The sequence below is a fragment of the Nannobrachium achirus genome (genome assembly GCF_963921795.1).
Source record: "Nannobrachium achirus genome assembly, chromosome: 16".
Lineage (NCBI taxonomy): Eukaryota > Metazoa > Chordata > Actinopteri > Myctophiformes > Myctophidae > Nannobrachium > Nannobrachium achirus.
In genome coordinates, this window is record NC_137823.1 from 23956299 (window position 1) to 23972157 (window position 15859).

The window sequence follows — 15859 nt, forward strand, 5'->3', positions numbered from 1 at the left end:
TTTCCAGCTGTCACATCCCTAGCATACTTATTCTGGGCATGTCTTAACAGGTGAACATTCAGCAAATCTAGCATATTTTACAAAGCTCACAACATCAACTCAACACTTTGTGAGCTTGTCCATTGGCTATTTTTGCTATAAACTACGTTGAAGTAGTTAATAAGATGAAATCATGTAAAATAAATCTATTTCGGCAGGTTTGAATTGTATTCATGTAACACTGTATATAATGAACTGTATTCATATGATGTCTAATACAACAAACAAAAAGATGAATTGATAACCCTACATATCTTCTACAACCTCAGGTGTTCAGGTGTGCTCTACAAGTCGTCTCAACAGCAAAAGTGTGATCAACAAGGCAGAGGAGACCAACTACGGTCACTGAGATGGGTTTGTGTCCTGTTTATTGAGACACGGGTCTCTTACTGCACAGGAAGGAAATGCACAAGTATTTTACTGCTAGTTATAATTATACTATATGTCTGCTGTCGGTCTGAAATCAACTGTCCAAAATATAAACCTTTCATGAAGTTTTAAACAATATTGCCTCATCAAAGCTGGTATTGTGACTTTTGATAGATTATTTTATTAGACTAAAATGGAGAACAGTACAAGTATAGTGAATACAATTGAAATGTAGTACAGTACAAGTACAGTTGAACACTCTGCCTAAAAGGAACATCCCAAATAAGACCTTTTACAGCCTTTTTTGTTTTGGAAGCCCTCTGTATTTAATTTGTGGACATAATAAATAGCAAGCAAAGAAAACATTCAATAATATTGCAGTTATAAAAACACTACAGTATATGTACAGGATAGGGAAAACAACTATAAAACTATACAACTATAGATACAATACTATACAGTTGGGATGTCTTTGACCAGTTAACTCATTGAGTGCCAATCCCGAACTAGTTCGGCTTTATTAGCGTATCGTAGTGTGCCGATCCCGAACAAGTTCGGCTTTTAAAAAAAAAAAAAAAAAAAAAAAAAAAAAATTTTTTTTTTTTTTTTGAAAAAAATTTTTTTGAATTTTTTTTTTTTTTTTTGGGACCCCATCAAATCTGGTGAACATGATTTCAATCGTGATTTTGCATGTTCCACCCCCATACAACCCCATCTAACATACAGGGCAGCCATTTTTGTTTACATTACATGTAAAACATAATGGCGATTATCTCAAGAATGCCTGAACGGATTTCCAATCGGATTTTTTTGTTTGAAAGCTGTGAACAAACTGCACAAATCCACTCCAATGCAATCCAGGATTGCATTGGATTTTTTAGAGCTCATTCTTCTCTGTTTTTTTCCCATGCATGAGGTGTGCAAGGTTTAATCATGGCTAAGTTGACGAAAATAAGGCTTCTAAAATGCTTGGTAGCCAATAGCTAACTTCAAGCTAACTTCATCCTCTTCCTGTACATGCACAAAGGAAAGTGTCCTTTCCTTTGTAAAAAAAGTCATGGCTCCAGGGCTTGGGCATGCATTACCAGCATATCTCTATTATTCTCTGGTCACTGGGCGCCCTCTAGTGGTGATAGGCTGGCACTCAATGAGTTAATATGTCCATCATTGAGGTTTAGACTCAACTATCGGTAAATGCTAAGGCCAAAAGTTGAGTTTTAAGAAGAGATCAATGATGATGTTGAATCAAGGTGATGTCTAATAGTGGAAGTCAGAGAAATAGTGGAAGTTCTTTTAAATTGTGTTTATTCTCAGTTAAATAATGTCATGTTTTGTTCCAGAGAGCAGATGACCAGTCACTGAAGACAGAAACACAGGAGGAAGTGGAAATGTTGAAGGTTGTTCCTGCTCAGGAAGAAGTCAACTTCTCAGCATCTTCATGATGGTTTTGGATTTCTTTTCTCTCCTAACCCTAACCCATCTTGTTATACTCCTTTCTCTAAACTGTAGGGGATTACATTTGTTTTGTTTTTACATTAACCACTTGAACCCTAGCAGTAGCATTACTATTCTGGGGAGAATATTAAATAATTTATGAAAATATCAGATTGCAACAGATTTTCTTTCCATTACATTTATTTCTATTGATTATTTATTTTTTGATTATTCTGACTAATCACAATTAAACTAGTCCTTGCCCGGTTGTGTGTGTGCTCACAGTATACAGTATGAGAGATTGAACAGGAGAAAAAAAAGAGAGAATAAAGCCAATATCGTCCCTATTGAGAATACTACCACTCTTAAGCTAAATGTTCTGAAAGGTGTGATCCTTCTCACAGTACTAAATTACATTAACTCAAAACCCATGATTAATTTCAAGTGAACTGCTCTGAACTACTGTAGCTCTATCCACCTGTTTCCACACTTTCCGCAAGAATTTACTGTAATATTATGTGTGGGAACATCCGGAGGATTGCAGTTTAAACTAGATTGTGCCCTCTGCTATTTGGTTTTTTAAGTCTCCAGTTAGAATGAATTGTCTTCAACTCTTCAGAGGGGGAAAAAAGAGAGGTGAAGAGAGCATGTGACTGATCACCTGATCAGCGTGGCACGCTGCCTTGAGTCCAAGAGGGCGATAGCAAGAGGGTGCAAAAGACCTGTACTTCCCGTTTCTGTTTGACGTAGGTAGATACCTTTTTAGGAGGCGGAAGCATGTTTGGAGTCTATTCATTTACAATGGTAGGATTTGTGTACCATGTCGCACTCTAGTGGATCCAATGAGGATGAGCTATCTTCATTAATTAAATATCTTTGCTTGAGTTGTCTTGAGTTGTGCACCTTCTGCAAGTCATTTTTCTGCACAGATCTCCCCAAGTTTGTTCTTGTTGTTGCGCAAATCGTTTGGTTTGTGAAGACATCTGGGTTTTGTTTTAAGTTGATTTGAAGTTGACCATTTTAGTTTTGATTGTTATTTAGGCAGGTATCGTATGTTTGATAGAGGGGATTGTCATCACAGCGACGAAAAGGTGAAGCTACTTACTTACTTATGAGAGAGTTGAGAGAGTGTTGGTCGGACAGACGGACTTCGCTCAGGGCCCCGCATTTCTCCCAGTCGGCCCTGACTGTCCATGTTTCCATATTATCCCTTTGTCATTTAAATAATCCCTTTGTCATTTAAATATATTATATGTCTGTCCTTAGGTCTGTCCTTAGGTCCTTAAATTGCTTTGGTCCGACCACCAAAACCTAACCTTAACCCAACCCCAACCCTAACCTCAGTAAAACTATGCCTAAACCTGACCCATATATGGACAACCCTAACCCCAGTAGCCGTGGCGCGGGTGATTATCTAACCTGCCGACTTGGGTGATTATCTAACCATTTAATTATTTGGACCCACCTGATTCCAATAGCTCTAATCTGTATTAATGTGATTTATATGGGGTGCATAGGATAGCCATGTGTAATGGTCACCCTTTGACAGGTGAGGTAACACCATTGTCAAACATGGGCAGGCGATATGGCGAAATGGCTCTTCAACTGCGGTGAATGGGCCAGACAGGATAGGTGAAAATACTCTCCTCCACGGCGAAAGTGCCATGCGAAAGGACCAAATGCATGTAGACGAAAAAATCATAGGCGTATGTGCCTGACACCATGTGTTTGCACATAACACACATGTGCAAGCACATAATACATTTTACGGAATAAACTTCTGTTCACTTGCCATTCAGTAATCCTCGAAACGCTGCACCCCGGAAAGTCGGAACTCTCAGACAAAATGTTTGGTGGTCAGAGACAGTATGGACAGGCCTTTAAGTTAAGACATAAGATCTGCTACTTGAGACAATCAAAACACAGCCCCAGGTGTTTTAACCATGTACGTTTTGCTCTTCATACAGTAAGGTTGACCTGAAGGTGATTCCCATAAAAGACACCAGAGGACCAATAAACCTGCTTCTTATTCAAACAAAGGTCTCTGATAAAGCAAAGGAATTCGTGTGGTTTAACGACCACACCAAAGAAGGGTTTTCCAGGCAAGGTGAGACGACTCATCCAAGTTAGATAAGTTGAGTAGGAAATCCAATCAGGCAGACATTCTTCCAGGTTTCATCGGCCTTAGAAAAAATAACACCTAGTGTGAAGTGAGCGTGATTTCTTCTTGAGTTGTGACCCATAGAAATTGGCCCGTAACCCACAAATGGGTCCCGACCCACATTTTGGGAAGCAATACTCTAGTCACCACTAACAGTAGAGTTACATACAGTATATCACCATAGTACAGTTTTATAAGTGTATTTCTGCACACAACATGGGGTCTGCCATTTTCAGGCAATCCCCCTCAGACAGAATGAACAACATACCGTAGACTTCATTTAGATTTCATGGCATCTGTTTGCTCCATTCCATCTCCAGGAGCTCCTCAGTGAACAGAACGTTCCCAGAGTGTCCATCAATGCAGCGCGGAAGCCAAGAATCGTGCGCTACCAGCTGCTGCAGAAGGTGCAGCCGCTGCTGGCCAACAGGGAGTCTCTCTTCCAGAAGTGCAGGCCTGTCAGCTACAGACTGGCGCGTAAGCTGCTCTACTCCTCCTACAAGGTCCACAGTGCCTCTGGCTGCTGGGACCCCATCAAGGTGAGAAGGACTAATAAGATAGATAAGACATACCAAACAATTAAAATGCTGACTGGTAGTAACACATTGTGTTTGTTAATGTTTACGCCAATATTATGTTTGGTTGAGCACTGTATGTTCCCCCATCCTCCCTCCACCTCTCTGTGTCAGAAGGAGACCTGCTCCAGCGTTTGTGTGGGCCACTCCATTCGACACAGAGCTGGCACTTAACATGAAGGACCTCCTCTCCAGGGGCCTAAGTGTGCCTGATGAACTGGCAATTCCTTAGTGTGGTTCTCCTAACAAGGCATCATCCGGGATACAATCCCTTTTATGCCCATATATGGAGATCCTAACAGAATCTCTTTTATGCCCATATATGGACATCCCTGCTCTGAGTATCTGACATCACTGTGACGTCACCTGTGATGTCACAGTGATGTGTCAGGGGAACCACAGTGTCAGGCGTATCAACAAAAAAGACTGTTAAGAGTGGTTCCCCTGACATCACAGTGACATCAGAGCATGATGTTTGAGTGACAAACCCATAGACCGTAAAAATGTGTACAGTATGACTAGACCAATAGATTGTATATGGAAACATTCCAAAGCGGTCTCTTCTTCTTCTAGCTACGTGTTGGATGGCTTCCCCGTGACACGTAAACAGGCGGAGCTGATGGAGGCACGGAGCATCGTTCCCATGATAGTAGTGGAGTTGTCAGTGGACACGGCGGAGGTGCTGAAGAGAGGCCTGGCCGACAAGATGAAGCCCAACAAGTCAGAAAACACATCGGTAACATCTATACTGTACATGGGTTGACACTAAGGTCTCAAAGGCACTTGCCTGTCGGGCAAGTGCAGGTTATGTTCTACTTGCTCAATGGTCATGTCCACTCGCCTGAAAAGTAAAATTGGAATTACCGTTAACACTTTTTTACCTTCTACTTGCCTGCTTGAAACTTGCACCAAAGGCATTACCGTTCCACTTTAGAATGAGGCATGTGTAGAACATATTAAATCCAATCGATAACTGCCCCATTTTCTGTCTGAAAACAGAATGTTTTTTTTTTTATTGATTGATTGATTGATTGATTGAAGAATTTATTCTAAGTTTGCAATAGAAAAAAGTGCAGTTTCATGACAGTACAAATCACTGGTACAAGGTCACCTAAAAGGAGATCCTAGAAAGCACTACGGCTTATTTCCACAGGAACCACACTTTAAGTATCTCATATAACATTGAAAGACAGACGGATAGAACATAGTACTTTCTTTATCTAGAATAACCTCAATTTCAAAAGCAGAAAAGGCATAACATCAAATACAGAGAAAAAAGGGGGGTGGGAGCATGTGGGCTTAGTCTATTTACAAGTCACGGGTAGCAGCCACCTGAAGGTGACTTTTCATACCAATTTTGAAGGAGGCTAGGGATTTGCTCTCCGTTAAGGCTTGTGGAAGGACGTTCCACATGTTGGTGGCATAGCAGGAGAACGAATTAGAGCCTTGTTTAGTGTTAAAACTACGTTGATGATGATTAGTGGAACTGCCTCTGGTGTTGTGATCCTGAACATCCTTGACCTTTAGGAAGTAGTTTGTCAGGTACATGGGTATCTTGGAGGTGTAGTGTATCTTGTACACCAGGCCCATTGTAAGATGCTGTACTCTGTCAGCTACTTTGAGCCACCCCACGTGACGCTTTCGTGGTGATGATTGGTAAGGTGGGCCCGGGGAGGAAGACCAAGCACGAACCTAATAAGTTTGTTCTGGGATGTTTGGAGCTTTAATTTTAAGGCAGCTGGGGCATCGCATACCAGACAAGGATTCCGTAAATCAATGAGGGGGCCAACAAGAGCACTTCCTAGGTTCTTTCAAGATTTAATATTGATCAGCGGGGCAACCCAAACAAATTTGTTGGTTGACTTTGTTGATTACCTTTGTAGTCATTTTTTCACTGGGTAGGTTAGACAGGATGCAACCCAGGTAGCAGTTGTGGTTTTTAGCTGTTGAGCGAAGCTAACAGGTCAGAAAAGGCTCCAATAACATTTCCGATTTTAGGATTAATATGTTTTGGACAAAATCAAGGCATGGTTGTCCATTTTTCACTGCCTGCATGTGTTTTGCCCCAATCTTTTTACAAGACCAACGCGATAAAAAAAGGAAAAAGTAGGCTACTCAAATGTTTTTTCCTAAGTAAAAGTACTCTGTTACAAGTAAAACAAGGTCTGTGTTTGAATGTGTTAACCTACTGTGTTACTGTAAAAGTACTAAGTATTGCCAACTAAATATACTCACAGTATCAAAAGTAAAAATACCCAAATGGTGGAAAATTACATCACAATCATTGCAGTGGTGTAAAAGTACAATATTTGCATTTTGAGTATTTACAAACAGTTATTGTTGGCGTGATATCGCCAGTCATCAATGTTGTAAAGTAACTACATTTAAAAATACTAAGTACTTGCATTCCGGGTACTTCATAAACAATAGATGTTTTGTCCTTATATAAAATTAAGGGTTAGGGTTAGAAAGAAAACGACAAGCGAAACAGCTTAATATTGAAATATTTCAATTCTAGTTTCTTACTATCACAGTTTCACCTACTTTAATTGTGAAGTTCTCAACTTTGCTAAGTTTCTGACTAGATCCAAAGAGGATACATTCAGTTTACCTAGGTGAATTGAGAGTCTGTTGTCATTGAGCCAGGTGCAGATCATGTTTAGTTCACAGTTAAGGGCTTTTTCAACCTGTAATACGTCTCTGCCTGAGACTAGGAGAGCCGAGTCATCCGCTAACAGAAACAGATAGCAGTCACAAGCAGATGACATGTCGTTTACGTATATTAAGAACAACACTGGTCCTAGGTAGCATTGTTCGAATGAATACCCAATAATAGATCCCCACTCAAACACACTTAACCATAAACTGTACAAACTATACCTGCCCGAATCATTTTCTTGCCATATGATGCATTTTGCATCTTATGATGCATAAAATAAGATCTGGTTGTACCAGAGGTGAAGTGGCCCTTTAAGGCACACGGGATCCGATTTTCTGCTCTGAAAAAAACTGACCAAAGTCCTGGGCCACAGGGTAGTGGTTCGGGCACCTAGGCTGGTTGTCCCGCCTGACACCGCGTTGTGGGTTCGAGTCCCAAAGACCTTTGCTGCGTGTCACCCCCCATCTCTCTCCTCATTTCCTGTCAACCTACTGTATACCTATCAATAAAGTCAGAAAAGGCCACCAAACATATGTTAAAATAAAGGAACACATGGTGTCTCTATGACCTCACATTCTGACAATATTATTATATTATTATTATTATCTGTTTTTCCCGCACAGAAAATCTGACCCTGTGTGGAAAGGCCTTTAGTGTCAACCCCTGTCTATCATAACAGTTAGCAGAACAATAGAATTCTCTTCTTCTCACATCATGTCGTCGCCACAGTTCAATTTAAGAATCATAAAGATGAATTGTACAATGCTGTCCCAATGTCTTTCCTCCATCGGCAGGCCTCACCTGATGCACGACAGCCCAGAGATCCTCCACATCCGTAACTCCCACTACAAACAGGAGGCGGAGGGCGTGAGGAAACACTTCCAACAGCAGTACCACAACTGGGTGCTGCTGGACGGAACCAGGAGCACACTTGCCCAGTCTGCTTGGCTCTGCACCGCCACCTAGTGGATTCCACAAGCGTTGCTTCACTGGCACTGGCAGCTGAGTACCAGAGACACTACTACAGGATGTGCTGCACAGAGCACTTTGAGGTGACTGTCCAGAGAACTCATTTAGCATCAATACAACTTCTGTGGTGAAACCAAAATCATAGGCATTTATTATTCATTAAAACCCTGATGAGAGGCTCACACTAGTTCAGGGGTCTTTAGTGTTTTCAGGCCAAGGACCCCTTAGTTGAGAGAGAGAGAAAGATGAAGCAGGGACCCCAACAACCTTTTCATAGATTCCATATAGTTTTATCGTTTGACAGCACAATCATCGTGTATTTTGGATTCATGTCAATTTGTGTTTTCAGATATTTAACCACTTGAACCTTAATAAACTTGAACTTTTCACCCTATACATAGTCTGCTCTTTTTCCCCTCTACACCAAACCTCTTTGCCGAAAATAGGCGATCTACAAGCTCACAATGCGTTTGCGCTGCGAGGCGTTGGGAGCTTGTAGATCTGCTGTTTTTGGCAAAAGTTCTCAGAATATGAATGCTAGGGTTCAAGTGGTTAATATAAAAAAGGAGAAAAGAGTTTCTGAAACACAGTCCACACACCACTTCTCTCTGGATAGAACAATGAGAGACTCTGACCATCTATATAAAAACGTAACAATACAGTACATATCATTCTACAAACAAACAAAATCATTATTCAAACACATTTCTGTCTATAAATGTCTGTCCAGTGAAGCCATGACCTGATCCTAAGCACTGTGCCTTTATGGTGCAATGTTTCATAGTGTTAACGTTACATCGACCTCTGTTCAGATATGAGGCCCTGATTCGAGGAAACATAGAATATGCTGTGGAATACAGGGAACGGGTTTAATTATTTATTTATTTATTGTACGCGTTTGAGATGAAGCATAAACAGGACACATTTCTCAGGTATGGACTGGAGTTAACTCTTACTGTAGTTCTTGTTTAGTGTTTTTTCAGCTTAATGAAGCCTTCATTCATAAGGAGCATGTGTGACTCTTGTCTCAAGTGTAATAATTATGAAAACCACAATGACTAGCATGCTTTAATGAAACTTAGTGTTCAAACTATACATTCTACACAGGCTGCCTGAAACCTACTGGGACCAAAAGCTACCCAATAAGCTTCCTCCCATGTGTGAGCCAGTGCAGCTTACCTCCCTCCCAATGTTGGGTTACTTGCAAGACAGGGTTTTTGACATTACCTGCTTATCTGACCAAACACCTCCAAAAAGTTAGCGACACCCACAGCTATACAACACCAGAGGGAGTGCACAGAACGATTTGATAATACAAACACATAGCACAAATATGGGTAAATTCTCCAGCTCGCTGGGCCCCTTCAAGGCTGCCCTGAAAATTCACCTTTCAGGAGGCCAGAGAAATAGGCAGTCATCACTCGCTCCCACAAGACAGGCGAGAAGTGAGACTCCCCTCACATTACCCAACACCACCCCCCCCCCCCCCCCCCCTTTCCCCTATTTTTTACTAAATGCAAATAATATTGTTTTGTTTCTATTGCCATGTATGTCATTTGAGTGCCAAGAACTCCCAACGTAAAAAAAGACTGTAAAAGGCCTTATTGGGATGCTCCTGTTGGGCAGGATGTCTAACTGTACCGGTGCTTTGCTGCATTTTAAATGTAACTACTGTTCTTGTGTTGTTAATTCATTGTGACTAATAAAATATTCAATCAGTCAAAGGTGAGACTTGCACTCAGTGAATACACCTAATGCAAACGTTTTAATGTCACTGCTGAATTACAGTATACTTCTGAGACATCCAGCTGAAGTGATTTGTCTTTAATGTTTTTTTTTAATGACAGGGTGTTGCAGAAGCAATCATCAAGGCCATGACGGCTGTTGGGCGTCGCAAACCAAAGTATCCCTATATGAGTGTGCAAAGATCAGTTCTGCTCTATATGGCCTATTATCTGAAAGGTAAATGAGACTTGAGTGATCTCTTGGGTCATTTATCAATTTGCTTAAATGTAGTTCAGCACAGCAGCGCAGTTTTACTTAATTTGACCAATATCTACATTGGTGTAAAGTACAACTTGCCTTGAGTATTTCCAATTTTCAATACTTTTACTTCTACTCCACTACATCTCAGATACAGATATTGTACCTCTACTCCACCAAGACTTAATTACTTTGCAGATGGCTATTTTTTATCTACAAGCTTGATGCGATGCATTGTGAGCATTGTGTAGATCGGCTATATTCAAACATTTTGTAATTTTACTTGGGATATCGTTCAGGATAAACGTTTACATTTGTTTGTTTGTTTCTTATTTCTTTTTTTCATCTGAGGTTTGCAAAATAAATTTGAATTAATTCCCATCTTGCTTACTTCTCTCTGTCTCATCTTTGTTTTCTGTCTTTTTCTCACTTTTCTCCACAGCCTTCAACCATAAAAGCTCAGCCTCAGACTACGTCCATCAGAAGTACAAGAAGAAGTTAGCGTTGTTTGAAGAGAGTTGTGAGCTCATTCACTTAAAGTTTGGGTACATAAACATCAGGAACATTGTTAAGTTGGTCAGTAAACATAATGTCATGCTGGTTTGGTTTGTCTTAATAAATGAACTCCAGGTTGAATAAAACAAATTCAATTTCTTTCAGTGTGGAACTACTAATTTCAAGTAAAAAAGGGAGCAATTGCATGTGTGAAGCTGGATTAATCTTTCCCCTGCAACAGTACAGTATCTCTTGCAAGTATAGTTGCTAAGGCCAAGTATTGTTTTCTGTTGGTGTCATACCAAGTTAATTAAAAATCAAATGTGTGGGCCCCTCCTCTGTTGTCTACAGGTGCTTTCTTGGCCCACAGATGATCATCATGGCTTAATGCACTGTTCTGTCTTTCAGCGTATAGAATGTGGTATATAAATTAAGTCTGACTGATTGGTTGAATGACTAGACCAATAGATTGTATATGGAAACATTCCAAAGCCGTCTCTTCTTCTTCTAGCTACGTGTTGGATGGCTTCCCTGTGACACGTAAACAGGCGGAGCTGATGGAGGCACGGAGCATCGTTCCCATGATAGTAGTGGAGTTGTCAGTGGACACGGCGGAGGTGCTGAAGAGAGGCCTGGCCGACAAGATGAAGCCCAACAAGTCAGAAAACACATCGGTAACATCTATACTGTACATGGGTTGACACTATAAGGTCTCAAAGGCACTTGCCTGTCGGGCAAGTGCAGGTTATGTTCTACTTGCTATGTTGTGTGCTATGTCCACTCGCCTGAAAAGTAAATTGTCCATTACAAAATGATCAGTAAAATTGGAATTACCGTTAACACTTTTTTACCTTCTACTTGCATGCTTGAAACTTGAATCAAAGGCATTACCTTTCCACATTAGAATGAGGCATGTGTAGAACATATTAAATCCAATCAATAACTCGAGTTTTCTGTCTGATAAACAGAATGGGAGCAACTACTACTTGTAAAAAAAATGTTTTATTGATTGATTGATTGAAGAATTTATTAGAAGTTTGCAATAGAATAAAGTGCAGTTTTATGACAGTACAAATCACTGGTACAAGGTCACCTAAAAGGAGATCCTAGAAAGCACTACGGCTTATTTCCACAGGAACCACACTTTAAGTATCTCATATAACATTGAAAGACAGACGAATAGAACATTGTACTTTATCTAGGATTACATCAATTTCAAAAGCAGAAAAAGCATAACATCAAATACAGAGGCAGAAAAAGGGGGGTGGGAGCATGGGGGCTTAGTCTATTTACAAGTCACGGGTAGCAGCCACCTGAAGGTGACCTTTCATACCAATTTTGAAGGAGGTGAGGGATTTGCTCTCCTTTAAGGCTTGCGGAAGGGCGTAGCAGGAGAACGAATTAGAGCCTTGTTTAGTGTTAAAACTATGCTGATGATGATTAGTGGAGCTGCCTATGGTGTTGTGATTGTGAACATCCTTGACCTTTAGGAAGTAGTTTGTCAGTTACATGGGTATGCTGGAGGCCTTATTTGAAATAACACCCGAGCTCCAGGCGGAGCCGCTCGATTGTCCACGACACTGCAAGCGGCGCGAAGGCCAGCGGGCCTTGGTCGGCCACTCGCGCCTGCGGCGCTCGGGGGCAAAGAGCGGGCCAGGGCCGGCCGCGCGAGTTACGAAGCCGTGGTGAATGCAATCGTTATATTTATGCCCAGGCCGTAAGGCCTGGGCAAGCCCACGATAAACGCCCTGTCCAAGCGACTACAATGGAGCGCTCCCTAGCTCCGCTTCAGCCAATCAAAAGCTTCGGTGGGCGGGGTTTCCCTGGAGCTCGGGTGTCATTTCCAATAACGCATCTTGGAGGTGTTAGGGTTAGGAAAATTACATCACCATCATTGCAATGGTGTAAAAGTACAATATTTGCATTTTGAGTATTTACAAACAGTTATTGTTGGTGTGATATCGCCAGTCATCAATGTTGTAAAGTAACTAAGTACATTTAAAAGTACTAAGTACTTGCATTCCAGGTACTTCATAAACAATAGATGTTTTGTCCTTATGTAAAATTAAGGGTATCATAGCCTACTATTGATCGCCATTTATATTTAATATTCTTTGCTATGCTAAAGAAAACGACAAGCGAAACAGCTTAATATTGAAATATTTCAATTCTAGTTTCTTGCTATCACAGTGTCACCTACTTTAATTGTGAAGTTCTCAACTTTGCTAAGTTTCTGACTAGATCCAAAAAGGATACATTCGGTTTTACCTAGGTGAATTGAGAGTCTGTTGTCATTGAGCCAGGTGCAGATCATGTTTAGTTCACAGTTAAGGGCCTTTTCAACCTGCAATAAGTCTCTCCCTGAGACTAGGAGAGCCGAGTCATCCGCGAACAGAAACGGATAGCAGTCACAAGCAGATGACATGTCGTTTACGTATTAAGAACAACGCTGGTCCTAGGTAGCATTGTTCGAATGAATACCCAATAATAGATCCCCACTCAAACACGCTTGACCATAAACTGTACAAACTATACCTGCCCGAATCATTTTCTTGCCACGGGCAGTTAGGCAACTCTTAAGGCACACAGGATCCGATTTTCCGCTCTGAAAAAACTGACAATAGTCCTGGGCCACAGGGTAGTGGTTTGGGCACCTAGGCTGGTTGTCTGGCCTGACGCAGTGTCGTGGGTTCGAGTCCCGAAGACCTTTGCTGCGTGTCACCCCCCATCTCTCTCCTCATTTCCTGTCAACCTACTGTATACCTATCAATACAGTCAGAAAAGGCCCCCAAACATATCTTAAAATAAAGGAACACATGGTGTCTCTATGACCTCACATTCTGACAATATTATTGTCTGTTTTTCCCGCACAGAAAATCTGACCCTGTGTGGAAAGGCCTTTAGTGTCAACCCCTGTCTGTATCATAACAGTTAGCAGAACTGCTTATGTGTTCCATAGAATTCTCTTCTTCTGACATCATGTCGTCGCCACAGTTCAATTTAAGAATCATAAAGATGAATTGTACTATGCTGTCCCAATGTCTTTCCTCCATCGGCAGGCCTCACCTGATGCACGACAGCCCAGAGATCCTCCACATCCGTAACTCCCACTACAAGCAGGAGGCGGAGGGCGTGAGGAAACACTTCCAACAGCAGTACCACAACTGGGTGCTGCTGGACGGAACCAGGAGCACACTTGCCCAGTCTGCTTGGCTCTGCACCGCCACCTAGTGGATTCCACAAGCGTTGCATCACTGGCACTGGCAGCTGAGTACCAGAGCCACTACTACAGGATGTGCTGCACAGAGCACTTTGAGGTGACTGTCCAGAGAACTCATTTAGCATCAATACAACCTCTGTGGTGAAACCAAAATCCTAGGCAATTATTAAGTGTGCCTGCCATGCAATGGCAAAACACTTATTGTAATCCGCCATACTTAAGTAATTAAGTAACGTTCTTGCAAATTTGGAGCCGTATGCCACCGCCGCAATATATACATCAAAACGTGCGGCTTGGCCGGGAATGGTGTGCTATTACTTTTCTAAGAGAAAAGTTGTATCATTTAATTGATATTAATTTATTAGTGAATTAATTTTACCCATTGACTTATAATGGGAATCGCAAAAACTCACATTCAATATTTTTTTTCTCGCAAACCATAGGGGCTACAGTTTCAAAACTTGGAGAGGAGATTTATAATGATATCAAGGATTAAATAAAAAAGTTGGCCTCATGGTGGCGCTATAACAGTCCACTTTACGTTTTGGCCTATAACTCTTGAACCGTGGGTCGGAAAATTAAAAATATTTTTTCCCTGGATTCCTTGGGTCATCACGCATCTCCCCATATAGGCCACGCCCATTTGCGTCAGGATAGATTTTCCGCCATTTTGAATTTTCTTCAAAACACACTTTTTGCTCCTTTTCCTACAAATTTTCTCCAAATGTCACAAAAATCGATACACACGATCTATGGACTCATGCGATAAACATATTTAAACGATATTTTGATAGTCCATACCGTTCTTCCGTAACAGGGTTCCAAAGTTAGCGGGAGGAGCCCGTTTTGTAAGAAGTAGCCATAAATCACAAACGAAACATCCAGTCAACACCAAATTTCAACCACAAGTGGGGGGCGCAATACTGAACATATACCCAAAAGCATTTCCACTTCGACCCATAGGGGGCACCACAAACGCGCAAAATGTAACATACCAATGTTTCATGCCAAAACGTGTTTTTCAGGGGGAACGACCCTCTCAAAACGAAACACTAACACCAACCGCTACACAAGGTTGCACAGACTTAGCGAGCTGCAGGCACACTTAAAATTTCTTAGACATTTTCTTTTCTAGTTATTCATTAAAACCCTGATGAGGGGCTCACACTAGTTCAGGGGTCTTCAGTGTTTTCAGGCCAAGGACCCCTTAGTTGAGAGAGAGAGAGAGATGAAGCAGGGACCCCAACAACCTTTTCATAGATTCCATATAGTTTTATCGTTTGACAGCACAATCATCGTGTATTTTGGATTCATGTCAATTTGTGTTTTCAGATATTTAACCACTTGAACCTTAATAAACTTGAACTTTTCACTCTGTACTTAGTCTGATCTTTTTCCCCTCTACACCAAACCTCTTTGCCGAAAATAGGCGATCTACAAGCTCACAATGCGTTGCGCTGCGAGGCGTTGGGAGCTTGTAGATCTGCTGATTTTGGCAAAAGTTCTCAGAATATGGATGCTAGGGTTCAAGTGGTTAATATAAAAAAAGGAGAAAAGAGTTTCTGAAACACAGTCCACACACCACTTCTCTCTGGATAGAACAATGAGAGACTCTGACCATCTATATAAAAATGTAACAATACAGTACATATCATTCTACAAAAAAAACAAAATCATTATTCAAACACATTTCTGTCTATAAATGTCTGTCCCTGTCCAGTGAAGCCATGACCTGATCCTAAGCACTGTGCCTTTATGGTGCAATGTTTCATAGTGTTAACGTTAGATTGACCTCTGCTCAGATATGAGGCCCTGATTCGAGGAAACAGAATATGCTGTGGAATACAGGGAACGGGTTTAATTATTTATTTACTGTACGCGTTTGAGATGGAGCATAAACAGGACACATTTCTCAGGTATGGACTGGAGTTGACTCTTACTGTAATTCTTGTTTA